The sequence below is a fragment of the Hoplias malabaricus genome, chromosome 15, assembly GCF_029633855.1.
Source record: "Hoplias malabaricus isolate fHopMal1 chromosome 15, fHopMal1.hap1, whole genome shotgun sequence".
Taxonomy (NCBI): Eukaryota; Metazoa; Chordata; class Actinopteri; order Characiformes; family Erythrinidae; genus Hoplias; species Hoplias malabaricus.
Window position 1 is genome coordinate 12,096,030 of NC_089814.1, and position 18,090 is coordinate 12,114,119.

General features: G+C 37.2%; 1 long non-coding RNA gene across 2 annotated transcripts in view; it reads left to right on the plus strand.

The window, feature by feature from the left end:
• Positions 1-18,090, plus strand: part of LOC136667964 (uncharacterized) — a 97,117-nt gene that overhangs the window by 11,950 nt on the left and 67,077 nt on the right. The window contains exon 4 of one of the 2 annotated variants that reach the window (XR_010795453.1): positions 6,491-6,705. The exons of the other annotated variant lie outside the window; for it this stretch is intronic. This is a non-coding gene — a long non-coding RNA (uncharacterized lncRNA). The remainder of the gene's footprint in view (positions 1-6,490; positions 6,706-18,090) is intronic. 2 annotated transcript variants of the gene reach the window in all.

Sequence of the window (18,090 nt, forward strand, 5' to 3'; positions counted from 1 at the left end):
GCCAGTATTCCTCTGTATGACATTGTAGTGTAGAAAGCAGCAGATTCCTAAGCTATCCTTTCATGACCTCATGGTAACACTGTCTCACATTCCCCAACTGAAACAGTCTTGGATTCAGAGCAGAGAGACAGAGGCGCCTCTGCAGCCCCTCCACAGATTGGGGTGACATAACTAAAGAGGCATTAACACCCAATTGCGACATCCCTAAGTAAACGCCAGGGCCTTGGCGAGCATGGGAAAATAGCATTATAGCCTGGGAGCAAATTGACAAGAGGGGCCAAACACAAATTGAGCCTTGTTTTGTTCACCCTATCTACGTGGACCTGACAACTTTCTATCATGTATACCAACTTTCCCAGGCAGGATTAGGTACATAACAGAACGTTTTTGGGCAGTGTTGCCATAAATCAAGCTCTCCTGGGTCTTGCCTCTCTTTCACCTCTGGCACTTGTAGCCTAAACAAAATGTGTCCATTCACAAGCAGGGCTGATTCTTGCTGGCCAGTGAGATAGCAGTGAGTGTAAACATTAACCCATTCATGTCTCAGTCATTCTGTTATACTGCTACTTTGTTTTATTTCTGTGTATTTGTTTTGCATTAAAAATGGAGTCAAAATATAGTCTCATGATGCGCAGTTTGGAGACTGTAAACAAAATAGTAGCGGTGTTACAGGCAATTTTCTTTTAAATGTTGTTTTGGACTTAATGAACAAACCTAAAGGGGTAAGACTGATTAACACTCTTGGTCTCTAGTTGTCACCATTTAGTAGCTCTCAGGCTAAACAGAGCTCAGGCTTCAATAAAGAAGTATTAAAATCCACTGCCCCCAACAATTTTTTAAATAGATCTTCCAGTTTTGTGGGAAAACCAACATTTTTCTATAAATGCTATTTACACTTTCATTTATTTACACTTTTACAGAACTCAGCTGATGAAAGTACTACAAGCTTATACATATATCTTATATGAAGCTAACGGTTCTAGTAGAAACTGCGAGTAACTCAAATAATTATAATCAAGAGACTGAAATAATTGAGATGGGCAGTAAACTATAATAAAATGTTCTTATTTCTTCACCTACATCTCTGAGATGAGTATGTTTAGCAAGCGTTTCTGTCTGCTGTGCTCTTGGCTGTTGGTCAGATCATACAACAATGGTTGTCACTTAGATAATTCTCTGAGCTGCATTGTTCATTAAGCACTTCCATAGCTTCCTGCTGCTGCTGTTGTGTGTCTGTATGTGTGTGTCAGGGCTGTGAATAAAGGCTCAGTGGGGGATCTTTGTAATGCTGTAAAGTGGAAAATTCACAATTTGTAACAATTTGTCTCACAGCAGTAGTAGCTGGTAAAAGAGCTTAAATCCCCTCCTGCTTTAGCCTTTCACTTCACATGACTCAGTTCGGGGTTAACCTGATAACATTAAAAAGTCCTGATATAATAATGCACTCTTCATTAATTCATTAATCAAATTAATATATTTGAGAAATAAAAAAAAAATTTCAACAACAAAATAATTTCTAAAATCATAATCTTTTTTAGATGACATAAAACACTGGAAACTAGAAATGTGTAGATTGTAGATCATTTTGCATGCTCTGCTAACTAAAGGCAAAGATTGTTATCCAATGTATTTTTAGCTTTTCCTGATGGAGATTTTCATTCCAGCTAATATTAACTAATAATTATACAATTTTAGAAAGAAAGCACACTGTATCAGCAATGCTACTGAGATGGTGAAATCCTTTAGGTTCTATTAGTAAAAACGGAGTGGTCCCTGACATAATACAATTTGGAAGCAAACTACGTTTTAAAGTAAACCTCTCCACTGTATGCACTTTAAAAGCAAAATTGTGGAAAAGACTAAGATAAATCAATACATCTTAATAAAAGAAATGATAAAGTATAATAATAATAATAATAAAGAAAAGGAAAAACCATAAAAAACACTAATCTATACACCCATCCCATCAGATAGACTTCTGCAAAATCAAGTGAGTGTTCAAGAATGTACATGCGTCTTTTTCCCTTTGAAAACAGACAAATCAACTTTTATTTTGTTGTGCCTTTTTATTGCAGCCATCTTTATGGCTTTCAGCTTAATTCCATAGCCTGGTAGAAGTCATGGGGAATGAAGAGAACAATGCTGTGTGGAGTAAAGACTGAGTTTGAAGATTGGTAATTAGATTACCATGCCAAGTAAAGCCCAGATGGGAAATATATAATATAATGATGAAGAAATTATAATGAAAATGCGGTAGAGGGAGGCAGTCCAGGCAATCTTAAAGCAAACCATTATAGAATTAGTAGCTTATGGATCAATCTGTCTTTTCTTGCAGAAACCTCATGCTAAAATCTCATGTATATAAATGCCCCATGAATGCAGAGGCTCACATACTATGTTCAAATTCAAGCTTCTTTTCTGAAAGACAAATAAAAAACACTGCAGAATAATGCCTTCTCCGTGTAAATGCTTTGTAAATCACAGTAAAATTAAATACTGGTTTAATTTCAAAGATTTTAAATATGACTTTTTTTAATGAATAATGTCAGTCATATTATATGCTTTAAAGCTTGAAGTGTATTGGGTGCATTTGCAATGTATTAGAAATGAAGATGGAATTTCTTTTGCTATGTGTCACACACAACAGTGAATTTAATGTTCATGATATATATTTATTTTTTCTTTAGCAGTTTTTTTCAGTTCCAGGACTTTGTATAGTGTCAGGATGAGAATCACATATCTATTTAACATACTTGTGTACTTAAATTTGCAACATAATAGTCATGATTGGGTTGAGGTTCTCTCCAAAGGGTACTTTGAGTGATGCCTTAAATGATCCATAAGGAAGCATGTTTGTTTAACAGATGTGTCAGTGTGAAGAACCTTTTTTTAAGGGTTTATTTATTTATTTATTTATTTATTTATTTATTAAGTCCTTCACTCTTCTTAACATTCTTTATCGGTTTAAACATAATAGCAGAAATGGTTCTTTATACCCAAAGTGGTTTTGTACGACATCATTCAGAAAACATTTTGTTGCCCCTTTATTTTTAAGAGTGTATCAGCAATACATGGATCTCTGTAACTGAAAAGAAGTCATGCATACAATATAAAAATTAGAGCTGTTTTATTTTAAGTGAGAAAAGAACTATTTTGTAGAAAAATTTCCCCTAATTTTATTCTGTTAATTCCATTTTGTTAGTAAATAAGTAACAGAAGAAGTAGTAATCTTTATATGTTGCCATATTGCTGCACCCAATAATCATTTACATTGAACATGCTTTCAAAAAGAAAAAGGGCGACCGAACATAAATAGTTATAATATTATTTGTAGATCCAGCATTAACTTTTCAGTTATTCAGAATGGGAAATGAGCAGTTTTCATTCTCGATTGCCTTACCTTGCTCATTGTATTTAAAAAGTAATATGTTAATGTAATAACAAAATAATATAATTCAACTGACCTGGATTATTTGTTATGAACAATGGCAGTATTGGAGAAGTACACAGACCTGACAAAGCAATACCTTTCATGTTCAGCACGATTACTTCTGCAGGTCTTTCACAGGGAGATTATGACTGCTCTATAAAGTCTTGTGACCTCAAACTGTCTCTTGTTTACAGCTAGTCAGTTAAAGTGTGTCCAGTCAAATCCACAGGTTTTAATGGAGTGGAAGATTCAGGGTGGTTTTAAAGAAAATTGAATACTTTTCTGTGTACTTTTTGGGGAATGCCTCTCACCTGTAAAAAGGCAGAAGGAAAAATCTTTTTTTCTTTGTAATTATATTTGGAACACACCATGTGTCCTTTACATTGTGAGGACATTTCATAATGAATAGTTTGAAAGAAATTACTAACATAGTAAATAAAATGTTTATACATGTATTTGTATTATATTTGTAGACTTTTAGAAATGAGGTTTTGTTTAGATAGTTTATGATATATTTAAATTTGTGTTACGACACATTTAAGTTCTGATCACCATGGTAAAAACTTCTTGTGTCTTAAAAATATGCAGAGATATATGCAGTCAAACTCTTCAACTCCTCCTTTCTAAATTTAGGGAACAGTTCCATTTTAGCCACAAAATGGAAAGCTGGCAAGAAAAGTACAATTCCTCAAATATCTGACAAGTAAAAGTTGGCGCTGATAAAAAAGCGAGTATGGAAACTTATCCAGTGGGAACTTCTAACACCTCCCCTCACTGGAAGGCAAGGGTCCAGCTGTGTAAACCAGTGATACTGTATGCGCAATGTAAGCTATGCAGGTCAGCATGGTGTAGGCTGCTGCTAGGCAAATAAATAACTTGATGTAATAGTATAAGGAGACTTTTCTGTCTCTCCAAATTCAGCTTGCACCTCATTAGCAGTCCAGCTGAATGATGGGAACACCCCATTTCACTAATGAAGCATTAGTGGAATAAAAACTACCTAATGCTTTCAGTGGCTCTCCGTTAAACTGCTCAGCAAAAGGTTCTGTATTGTATGTTATAATGCTTACAGATGAAACCATCATATAAAAATCAATATTGGCAATGGCTTAAGGATGTGTCAGCATTTCCTGATATAAATCTCACATTAACATCAGTATATTTAACTATGAAATATACACCAGTTAGATTCATGTTTTTTTTTTTTAAAGAATTTGTATTAAATTATTTAAATTTGTCACATAAATGTGTAATATATTAGTAGTAAATTATACTGAAGCTTGTCCGTCTTGATACCTTTAATGTAGCTATGAAGAATGGCACTTTGTTTATTAGGTTAAGCCAATCTGTTGCTCTGATATGGCATGATCAACTCTCTTAAATCCCTTCTGCTTTTACACATTTCCTCATGCAAATAATGCTGTCCAGTAATGCTTTGTCTAGTTTTGTTTCTATGTATGTTTATTTTAAACAGAAAAATAATCTTATAGTTTTGCTTAACATTATTCCCCCACATTGTGTGACGTGCTACTGAGAAAATAACTTTTTCAGAGAAGAATAGTTTAGTTTTAAGGTTGGCTTCAGCAATGTTTTAAATTTTGCCATTTAGATGTGAACATAATTATTCCAGCTCTTATAACACAGGCACTATCTAGCATTTAATGTAACTTTCTCTGGTCTTTGTAAACCAAGCAAGCAGATAATCCAATCTCAGACAGTGTGAGATGAATCTTCGGTCTGATTATTCATAGCGATTTCTTTCTTTCTTTCTCTTGCTTGCGCTCTCTCTCTCTCTCTCTCTCTCTCTGTTTCTGTCTCTCATGCGCACACAAAGGGTGATGAGAAACATGACAAAACCACTTCCATCCCAATTTTATTTATTTATTCCTTCTAAAGAGATGCGTGTTGTTGAAGAATTGTTTTTATTAATTTCATGGATTATTTGCTCATTAGGCATTAATCACAGTGCCCCATCTGGGTGGTAGTGCTGTGAATATGCGAGAAACAGCTATTCTGATCTCAATTAGATTATGCCTCTCTTCTTAGCCTGCCCATAAATCATTCCCCCAAAGTGAAATTAACAGTTACTGGAGCGCATTAATAATCTACGTCAAGCACTGGGGGGAAATTCAGCAACTGGAACCACCCATCGCAACCAATGGTGAAAACATCATTTTGTTTATGAAATATAAACATTCCACGGTGGGGTTCCCTCGCAAATTCCACCCCCAGCGTCTCTGACAGGGAAAAATGATGGTGTGCAGCGGGCCAGGCGAGCAGTCACCCAGACACCGCGTGTACAGCGGCACAGCTTGACCGTGATCCAGATGGGCTCCTAGCAGTTTTCTACTACACTGACTGTGCTCAAAACATATACTCTGCATATAATCTTCCATAGCTTCTGATGTTGTTGAAAAAAAATATATATATTTGCTCAGGTTTTTCATTGGTGTCAGTAAGAACTTTGAACTCTTTTATTCTTTTGCATGTGAAGGCTGTATAAATGTATCATCAATTGTATTTTGGTCTGAGGTAACTAACTTCTTAAATTTTGTATGTGGGGGAATAAATATTCCAGCAATTAGTCTTTTTGACTGTAAACCGATTAAATGGAGGATGAGGATTTTTTTTAAACACAATACTGTATGTCACAGCTTTTTTGATGTCTTTACATGTTTATGGTCCTAACAGTCATAGTGACATTGCTATTGGGATGACAGTAATGATTAGGGTCAGTGAATAACATCTTCGTAGGATATAGATCCATTAGAGGAATCCCAAATGAGCAGATTATTGACACACAGCTAAGTGGATGGGGTTAACTTCTTTCATTCCTCCAGCGTCAAGGAGCACAAAAGAAGCGAATGGAAACATCCTGCAAATTCCAGTCTCCTCAGAGGCTGACAGCTATGGCCCAGTAGCACTGTTATTGCAGTAAGGGCAGTAGATGGTGAGATATGGAGAGCAATAGTGACAATTATAGGAGTGAAAGCACAAGGGCTTGGTGATATATGAAGATCACTTAATGCTTTTTTGTCTTGTACATTGCATCTTTGATAGATTAGGAGTGCGACATTAAAATGGAAATTACTTCTCTTGAGCTTGACGAGGGACTCCAGGTGACCTCTGACCTCCCAGTGAGACCAAGCGCTGACCGAATGATCCTTCAGAGAGAGAGATGGTCATGAAGTGGTCCAGAGAGAGCCAGAGGGAGGGATGAGGAGGCACACGTGACGCTCGCGGCTGACACGTCTCCACTCCGCTGCTGGAGGCAGGTGTGTACCAACTCAATTTTCCAATAGTAGGTGGACAATGACTCCAACTCTTCCCCTCCTTCACTCTTTATAATAAAAGTGTCCTAAAGAAAAGTGACATAGAAGAGCTATATCATATTTTGATTCAGTGTGATCACTAGAACAATCACTTTTGGCACATTTTGTGTTGGTGCCTTAGCTGTTACTTTTAAAGATCTCAGTGGTTCATTAAAGGTATGCTTCAGGTACAGTACTGTTAAGTCAAAGACCACCCTTCACTTCAACTAATAACTACCACATTTTTAAGAATAATTTATTTTAAAGGAGATATTTGGTCAATGTGAGATACTGCGGTAATATAACTAAACAAAACGTTTCTGAATCTGGATTTTTGGACGCAGAAAACGCAACCAGTGCCTAAGATTAAACTTTGAGATGCGAGATGTGGAAAAATAAACCTGCAGATATTTTTGAAATCATGGCTCCTTCAAAAAAGAATGAAAGCTGCAATGGAGGTTCTGTAATAATATTGGAAACTAAATACAGAAAGCAATATATATATAATTATTAAAATGATATCTAGTTGTTGGACTTTGTATAGGGTTTTGTTAAAATAGATTTTTATTTTTCTGGGACACTGTGCTGTAACTCATGTCTCATTAGCTACATATGGTTCCTTACTTTCAAAAATAAAAAGCCTTTCCTGATGATTTGTTTTTCGGAGTGTAGTTCTGAAGTAAATGATTAGTGTCCTTAATTGTACAATGTACTCTGCATAAAGGAAGTGATTTATAATTGTGTTTCACATAACTCAAATGACTCTCTAGAATAGAATATATGCTTTGTACCGGTGACATCACTTAATTTCCCAGATTGCTATGTAACGGAGTGGAGGAGGAACGATTTGAACAGATGTGTGCTCATCTAGCTTTATTTCAAATACATTAATTTTTACACAGCTGTAAATGAAAGCTCCTTCCCCTCTGATGACTGCCTGCTCCTCTGAGCCGTTGCTCCATCTCTGCCGTTTCTGTTCGGAGAGCTCGACTGCACCTTCCATTCCAATCTCAATTTGATGAAATGAATGATGAACAAGCGCACTGATGGACGCATATCACTTGTGATGGCAAGCATTTCAGAGAGAGAGAGAGAGAGAAATGGATTGGAGGGATAAAGAAATAGATTTGGGGATGACGGAATTCCCTGAACTGCTCTTATCCAACCTTTTTTACATCTGTCACACATGAGAGCGGCGTGTCTTTTTCCTTTCATCAATGACCTGACACCACCGTCTATAATTAATTACACCATTTACATCAGACTATTGACTAAACAAATGCATAAATCACGGGGCCCCCGAAGTCAATATATGGAGACATATTTAATCATGTTCTAAATAATGATTACAGCTCCTTTAACGCAATAATTATTTTCAGCAGCTCGCTGGAATTAATCCTACGTACATGAGAGAGAGAGAGAGAGAGAGACTATGCAGAATGGAAAATAGAGGCTTATTGGGCAGGCTGGTGTCAGAAACAGCGATAGAGAGCTGCTGTACGTGTGAAGTCCATGCTTGTCTCTTTATTTGGAGTGACAGGTGAAAAGTGGTTGTCAAAAATGCACTGGATATTTGCTGTTTTGTTTATCAGCTGCCGAGAGCTGAATGAAGGAGGGGTAACATGTATTGCCTGTCCATCCACTTTTTCATCTGCTGTTTAAATGGGCCTGGGGATAGGAGAGTGAAGTTTATTCCACCTATTCCCCCCTGACAGTAGAACCATTTATACCAAAGCACGAAGGAGACAGCGCTCTGTCACCAGAGACACTGCTTCAAATCAGCTCCTGAAAATGTCTGCCCGTTTAGGTCACATCTAGCAATCTCACGGGTCCTCACATAGTGGTACTGGTTATTGTCTCATCAGGTTCTTAGTAGACTGTGTTGCCTGTCTCCTGGTTTTTCCCTTGTTTTATATTGAAACGTGGCTGAAATTTTCTCAGTCAAAGGCATCATTCACTGTTATTCATTTCAGAAATTCTGTGATATATAAATATGTACTAGCACAATAACACACACACACACACACACATATATATATTCTAGCTCTATTTTATGTATGGGATTTGAATATATCAACTGCCCTCATTATGCCATGTTAAAACAACTTGTGTTTTTTAGACATTCCCCAATTAATGGTTCAAATTTACTTAATAAAATACATAATATCTCTATATTATCTTTACATTTAACATTAATGGACCTATAATATTTTGTTATGACAGCGGTGTGCATGCTGCCTGACCTGGAAACAGCTTCCCTGCAGTATATTACAAATACTAAATGAAGATTTATGCAGGTTAACAACTGTCAGTTTTGGTGTAGAGCAGAAATATTTTAAATGACACCATTACTATTTGACACCGCCAAAGCTCCTGGGAAGCTCTTTCCCAAACAATCAGATGGAAAGGCAGTGTTTCCCCGGCGTCAAATTCATTAGGGTCATAGGTTAATGACTTGATGTTTACCACCTAACCTGTTCTTTGATAAAAAGATCCCTTCCTTCTCCAGTGTTTGACCACTTTTGTAAAGATGCTGAGCGTAGCAACAAGAAGCATGGAATGCAGCACCAGCCAGAGCTTTGTGAGAGAGCAAGCACCCAAGTTAGGTGGTGAGAACCACCAATATTTATTCATGATAAAGAGAAAGTGCTGGTGTGTTGGCACAGGCTACTTCATTTACATGCTGTTATAGACTGTCCATCACCAAATAGATGAACCTGTCTCATTCATTCCTTTTCTTTGTCATCAGTGAGACTCTCTGCATTGGCACGCCTTCAAACACTAAAGTAAAATGGTATTTCTTTGTTTTAAACGATTGTGCTATTATTGTTATATGAGCTCCACAGCACAGTGCAAAAGACCATGCATTAATTTGAGAACCATCAATAAAAAAATGACAACAGAAAACATTATTAGAAATGAATAACAAAAATTGTATAAAATTTCATAATGTTAGTCTCCACCCTGTGTCTTTATAATAGCTTCCTTTTCTTTCCCAGGGGATTAACTTTTTTGCTTTTTCCAGTCAGAAAATTATGGTCCCAGTCATATTTACTGAGGCGGAGGTCTGGGCTTTGGGTTCTGTCCGTTGTTCTTAAAAAAAAAAAAAAAGAAAAAAAGTATGGCAGCTTTTTTGTTTGATTTGCAAACATTCTACATTTATTTGTATCTCGTTTCCTTAGAAGTGGCTTTTTGATGTCTTTCCAGAGTGGAAAGATGGGCAGAAACCCTGAAGTAAAAATTAAGCTTACCTTTCTCTTATCACTCAAAGTGTTGTTTATGATGTGGCAGACGTGACGGTTTTGATCTTATAGGTCCTACAAGTTTGTTTAACATTCCATTTTATTTCTGTATTTAATTCAGATTCATCCTTTGGCATTTCCTACCTTTCTGTAAATGGTTTGCAGAATTTTTTATTTATTTATTTTTTTTCCTTCCATATTTTTGCATAATATTTTAAGTTATATGGGAATTCATTATTATTTTCCAGCTGTGGCGTATAGCTTAGTGTGTGGGAGCTAGAGAGAGAGAGAGTGTGAGTGAGCAAGTGTGGGAGAGGGTGCCCTGATGGTTTAATCCCCTACTCAATCACTAGTGTTTAAAAAGGCAGAGATAAGACCAAAGGAGTCTCATACCTCCATACCGAGCACATCGACCAGCAACCTCTTAAATGATGACAACTGTGGCGCTTCTCACAAGACCATGTCCCATATCAGATGTCTTCCAAGGCTGCTGATTCCACCCCGTGACAAATTGCTCAAAAGCAAACATAGTGCTAAAGGTAAACTCCAGCTCACTCAAACCATTCTTCAGCCTGCTTCAGTAGCTTTTTATTACTGTCTACTGAGCAATTGCTGTAAAAAAGACTTTCTTTTCAACTGCTGCTTTGCCTTTTTTGAATGGCATCTTCATTTTTTTCCTTTTTAGCGCACAAGATGGGTTCTGTGTGGGTTTGTTTGGTTATATGTGTAACTTGTTTAACACATGGAGAGGGCTGTGATGGACCCTTTTAATACAGATTAAATATTAACAGTCTGAATCCTGCAGTTCAGCAAGACCTTAATATGTGCATCCCTAATGAGGTGCATTTTATTTACAACTCAAACACACCGTTTCCCTCTCAGGCTTGCGTTGTTAAATTGCCTTCTTCCTAGTTAAATTTATTGCCATTTAAACATGACAAAAAGGCCATAGAGGTGGTCATTACAATAATCCATCATGTCTACAACTGCTATCCCGCATAGTGCTAAATTCAATCTAAGAAGGGTCAACAGACCTTTTTCCCCTCTCTAAAACAAGCCTGAGTGCAGCCTTTCCTAACTGCTATCAGTTTACCTTTGTCAACAAAAGGGCACCAGTGGCAAATTAAAAAGAGGATCTTGACAGGGAAACTGAGAATACCTACAAGGATTAATTTCTGTTCCAGGATTAAATAAAATCCCAGTAGCCTTGAATTCGGTGCAGACAAATCAGTTGGAAATACACATGCTTAGTGAAACTGTAACAACTTCAAGCCACTGAAAGGATGCTCTGCTGGTTTTTATTAACGGTATCTGCCACTGTTGATATATCAATATTTATGAACCTGGAATACCATTACATTAGCATTTATTTTTATAATAAACAATGCAAGTGCAGTATAATGAATGTTTTAGCAGAGTAACCCTGCATCACCAAAAGAGTTTGCTTTTCCATTGAACAGTACATAAGGTATCCGTTTTTATTTAAACTCTTTATCTGATGTCTGTCTGTGGAGAACTGATTTGTATATATGCATCTCTGATTTCCCTTAATTATGCATCCCTAAATGAAATTACATTTACTGTAAATAATTATTCCAGGGTTGTGTTGTGTTTTGTGCACTGAAATTCACAGTGAATAAAACTCATCTTTTTTGATGCTTAAAGAACCTACAGTTGGAGTAAATCAGCAGCTCTCAACCCCTAGCCTCATTGATTATCCACCTAGTAGTGCGCACCGATCGCTCAATTCTGCCGTCAATGCAGATTGCTAAGGCAGAGGAGAATCTCTGAGCCTGAGAATGAGCTTTTATTTTGTGTGTTTGTGCTGAAGGAGTATCGATCTGAGTGCAATGGTGGCCTGTGCTTAGAGTCGATCTTCAGCATAACCATGCTACATCAAATCCTGTTTTAACACATAGCCAGACACACTCACACACACTCAAAATGACAGGATTTTTGGGTTCCCTCAGCTTTCTTCAAAGTTGAATTGCCTTTTTTTTCTCCTTATTTGTCAGGGCTCAGTTACTGCGAGGCTCAGAGGCTTGTTTGTAAAGTAGGAGGGAAAATTTATAAATGACAGGACTGACTTCTGAGCTCAGTGATGAACTGGATTCCCTCACTGAATGGGATGCAGAGAACTGTTTCTTTAGCCATTTGAAAGACGTCTGACAAGTATGGTGGACATTTTGAGGACAATAACATAAAGTGTTAACACAAAGCTTAAAATGTTTTCTGGAATGAGAACATAGTATTTTGTTTTCAGTACCTTTGGGTTCATAAATGTGTAGGACACAAGTGTGAATAACCTTGATCAGAGTACTCAGCATGTATATGGAATAATGTTAAGAGTTAATTGTCCATGGAGTGGGATATGGCATGTAGTGCCTCATAATGAAAAAGTAGCCTGTGATATTAGGCTTCAGAGAAGATACTAAAAAGGGAGAACATTATGTATATACAAATCACCATGATACTTAAGTCTTAAAATATACATTTTGTGTAAGAATTTTCCCTAATGTTGAATAAAATAAGCTATGCATCTATTGAAGTGATCTAAAATGATGTCTTCTAACAGTTTCATTAGTGAATTGTTTATTCAAAAATTGGATTTATAACATATAAAATGTAATCAAACCAAATGTATTAATTATATAAAATACTTAACTCTTGTTTTGAAACTATGCCTTTTAAACTGTAGCCCAGTTGGAATGCAATACCATAGCCATCAGCCCAGTTTTATGAAGACGTGTTTTAAAAAAAAAAAAATAGGGAACAAACCTCAAATAAGTCTTTGCTTTCTTCATTTGGTGTAGACAGCGCTGTGCAATTTGGAGGGTTTGGTTAAACAATGTGTAAGACAGAGCTCATACCAGAGATGGGACACTCTTGACTCACAGCTGTTTAAATATAAGATTGCTTCACTTCTAGTGCATCATTGTTACAGTAAGCCTTAGTTAGTTCTGTCACTATTTAACTATGTTGTTCACCATTGTTAACTTATAATGAGTCATTAGAACATTTTTCAGAGATATCACCTGGTCCTACAGTGTATTGTCATGTTCTCTGCTCATAATACTTGTTACATTATACATGTTAATGTTGTTAATCGAAGAATCTCACCAGTTATCCTTGACACACTAATTTTGTGATGCAGTTAAGTTCAGGTAGCAGTTCAGTTAACAGACACTATATAAGGTAGTGTAAGAGAAATGCTCTTAAATGGAAGCATTTTATTATGGAACCAAGACACCGCTCGTATCATCGAAATGTATCATTTAGTGAGTTGTTACCACCTCAGTTGGTTAACATATTGCCATCAAGGTTTTTGTGAAGTGTTGTTTATAAGATAGTAATGTTCATTTTAGTTTATGGTAACGTGCATTAATGGAGTCCTGTGTTAAAATTGTATATCGATAAAGACACCAATTGGAGCATAAAATTGTTCCATTCTTGCTTTAGCTTGTCAGATGTTTACAAACAGATGCAAAGGTGCTGTGACTAAACTCAATTTAATGTGCTCCACAGTATTTGAAATACATAAATATGTCAAGTAAAGGATCCTTAATAGACCTGCTTGGGCCGCTGATTGCACCAGTATTGTTTCCTACTGATTAGGGCAAAAACATACCCTAAGGACCTCCCATCTCAGAGCCATTTAATCAGCATTAGCTTCCTTTTACCATCTCTTTAATCTGTTTTCCCTCCAGGTATTTTGAATAAATCAATAGGAATACATGATTGTCTAATGATTTTCGGAGGCCATCTCTTCGACCACGGCTGCATGATTTAGAATGACTAATTCCACTTTTTACCATTGATCCTGGATCATGGAGGACATGTATCCTTGCCAACTAGTGTCCAGAGGAAGGGAGGAGAGAGAGCACTATGGAGGCATAGTAAAAGTATTGTAGGATTACTTTTGTCCTTGCCTACTTACATTTATTTAGAAAGATTTCCTTTTACCTGGAGGAATGTAATACTCTCAACACTTGACAAACCGATTGAACATTTCACCTTAGTATCTAATCGAAAGCCTTTTTCCTGTTGGTGCAAATGGCAGTACCTCTTGTTGATGGACACCATAATCACAGGAGAAGCTGATTAATTATAGTGCATTCACTAGCCGCAGGACCCTCATTAGCTTTCTGCTGGTCTTTTAAAGCAAACGGACACATTCCTTGGACATAATGGCACTATTAAAACTTCATATTTTTTAGGCACCTGGCACAGCTACAGTGCCTTTAAACATTTAAAAATATTACACTCTATGACCTCAAAGCAAAATATTAAATAGCATTAAATTTCAGGCAATTTCACCTTTAATGCCAAATATTTTATGGGACATCATCTTTGACCAAATAAACTGTGAGCTAGTTTCCCAGACTCTTCATTAAGTAGTATAGTAGAATATTCAAAGGAGATTCACCATTGCCAATGCAGATTAGTGCAAAAAAAAACTTGACTTGATTCAGGACTGGTGAAACTGCCCTTAGATATCCAGATCTTAGAGATGTATAAAACCTTATGCCACAACAGCAGCTAATATTCATTTCAAGAACATTGTGTATTAAATGTAATATTTTCCCCAACCAGGTAATATATTTCTTTAGGTTACAAAAAGACTCTCATATCTATATCTGTGTACATGTCATAATACTGCCTGAAATACAGCCTGATTACGGTGCTCTGTTGGTTACCTACAGGTGGCTGGACACATACCAGCTGTATATATTTAAAGTTCTTAGTCTGACTGTTGTTCTGTGTTTGCGCCTGTTGCAGACTCAGGCTTTTTCCAGCACTGTGTACTGACCTGTTGCCCTACAGATGAGCTGCTATGAAACCCACCCTCTATGGGGTGAGCTCCAGAATATTAATGGGGGCTTGTGGACATTTGTAGCCAGCAAGCCCTTTCCTAAGTAGCTGGAATTTATTGTGAATGTTCCCAGAATGTGAGGAAATATGGATGGTTGTGGTATTTATTGCCTTTGTCTTTGCTTTGCTATTTTTATAGTAAATTCATAATTAAATACTTAATTACATAATATTTTCTTTTACTTTTTGTAAACTAAGACTAAACACACAACTAAACAATCTCCAAAATATGGTATAGTTAGACTCATTAGACTTAAGATACTTTGACACTTTCTTTTTTTTTTTCATAACATTTGTTTGCAAATGAGAATTGCTTGATTGAATTCGTATGTATAATTTTTAATACTTGTGTCTTTGGGATCTGTCCCCTCTTCACAGTGAAGCAGCGCTGTTCTTCACTAATCCTCTCTTTGCTTTTCTTAAGTGGCTGAACCAGCAAAGCAGTTAAGTCTCTTCCTGTGACCCAGTTCCCCCCAGCCCTCCGTCTTTTTCTTTTCCTTTTTCTCCTCCAAAGCAGCCCTGTGCTGTGCTGTTTACCAAGAGAGTCAGTGATGTCAGATTACAGGAAGAATGGGTTTCAAATCAAAGGGAATTGTTAGTTCATACAAGTCTGCCTACTGGGAACCAAATTTCACCTTCCAGCTTTCTGCCAGTTTGGTGTTCTGTGTTTTTATTTTTTCTTTTAAATTGAGGCAGGTTTTTTGTGAGTGATTGGACACGACTATTCACAGTAAGCTCTCTCGTGAACAAGCAGCTTTTGACAGATGAGCCAAGAGCTGCTGAACAAAGACACCTATGAATCTTAAGTTGCAATGAAATGTTCTTAGCCTTTTTCAGCCATTGGTTTTTAATCAAAATTACCTTGTAATTGGTGTGTTTGATTAGATTAGTTTGAATAAAATCAACCACCATTCCATGCCCTAAAAGGATTAGGGAGAATGAAAAGCAGCTTGGGAAAAGGGTTCATTCTAAAGACTGGGCATGAGAAATGGATGAAAATGCTATCTTAGCTTTAAAAAAAGGAAAAAGAGGAAGAAAATGATGAAGAAAAAAGGTGGACTTGTTGGGAATGCAAATCACCTCAATCCTATTTTATGCTAATAAAAGAATGGCAAAACATTTCAATGTATTCTTGTCTTGTTACAGGCTGGCTAAGAGCTTCTAAATCCCTACCATTTACCAAATTAAACTAATTTAAAGTGCTTCCAAAAGGCACATCTGTAGGCTGACTCGGGTCCCAGCCTCAGAGAGTGGGCTTCACCAGGCATTCTGTGTCCCATTGATCCTTGAATAGTCATGCCTGTCAGGCAGCCATATCAACCATTATCATTCTAATTTTACTGCCTTTCTTGGTCCCTAATCTAATTTGCAATGATGCTGGAGCATTTCGCGAGGCCACAGCACTTTCTTCAGAATTTCAACAAGGGCATTAAAGCTCCCTAATTTACATTAATGAAGTGCACATTTAATTAAGGGGGAAAAGAGGGGAAATGGAGGGCTCTTGAAGATCAGCGATGACTTGGATATGATCGGGTGTGCAGGAAGATTCTCTCACTGCCCTCTTCTTTTTTCCCCTTTATGGGTGTCTGCAGGCATAGCAGCTCAGTCCCTCAGCACTGTGAATGCATAACAGAAAAATCATTTGCTTTACATTAGGAGAAAATCAAATCACTAGATCATTGTCATTAATCTGTCTCAGCCAAGCTCATTGTTTTCCAACGTCTTTCAGAGTTGTTCTGAATTTTAAACAGTATATACAGAAAGTCAGGAAGAAGTTTAACTAACATCAACAACAATGAGACACTGAAGATTTTACCTCATTGTTGTTGTTTTTTTATATTGCTGTGTCAGCACCCAGAGGTCCTAGATTTAAGACTTAAATTTAAAGAAATTTTTCATAGGCATTTCCCACACTCTTAATTATAAAGGCACTAAACTTTAAAAAGTTCACGTTTTGAATTTCTTCTTTTGTAAAATGGTCCTGGCATTGAGCGTTTCCTAAAAGAATGTGTGTTTCTCCAGTAAACCTAGGGTGTAAACAAAGCATAGACCCTTCCCTGTCTGCTAGTGGTGCTCACTGTTTCCTACTCTCTCTTTCTGGATGCTGTTCTCAGCTCAGTTTGCTGGATTGTCTTTCTCGTCTCTTTTCTTCTGGCTCTGTGTCATGAGCCTTGGGGGAATAGGGGAGGTTGGCCAACACTGCTGACCCAGGCCCCTCCGAATAGGCAAGGCCAGACTCAGTTTGGGTGGCATGGACAAAACGTGTTTTCAGAGAGGTTGCTGGTCTCTGTGGAGGGACAGCGAGAGGGGGTGGAGTGGGTCCCGCTGAAACAATCTCGCTGCTTTAATGTGAAAAGGCAAAGTTATAAATTCATCTATTTGCTCTCTCCTGACCTGGCCTTTCAGAGAGCCTCCTGCTGGGTTGGGCGATTCAGACACAATGCATTAGCCTGTCACAATATTGAGAAAAATTGAAATGGGGAAGAAAGACCACCAGATGCTTTATTGTCTTTGTCGTTTCCACATAATTAGTCAGGAAGAAAAGTCACTGGTCTGGTTGTGGTGCTCTGAATGAACTTGAGGCTGCCCAGCCTGTGGTAGGATCAATGCTGCACAGCTTCAACAACCTAGATCTCCTCTCTTCTCCTCTCCTCTCCTCTCTTCTCCTCTTTTCTCCTCTCCTCTCCTCTCCCTTGTGGCCTGTTGTCTCTCTGTGGGTCAGCCTCAGGGGCCTCACCCTCCCATAAACATGGCTGTGCAAAGTTTAACTGTGCGTGACAGATGGCCGTGAAATTTGTTAACACACAGCACACCAGGCTGTCTTAAGACAATTCAGCTGCCCCATGCTGACTGTTGGTGTAGCTGAACAGATTAGGGGAATCAATCTGTTAACACATAGTGGCATTAAGTTTGACTGGCTGGTTTAACAGCGCCCCTCAGGCTGTTTGTAACAGTGTATTGTGTGTGTGTCATTATTTAAAATTCTGAGCGCAGTACTATCAAAGCAACATTACAGTGGTTTAATGAGGAATAATTTGCTTTTGATTTTGTATTGTGTATTTTTGCACATCTGATGGGGAAATTCACTTAAAGGAAATTGCTTATTTTTTATTAGATATTATTATTTATTAGAATTTATAGAATAATTAAGTTTTGTCATTTGAAAAATTTAAAAGAAAACAAAAAAAATATATATATATACACAAATGTAATTGTTATTTTTAATTATATATTT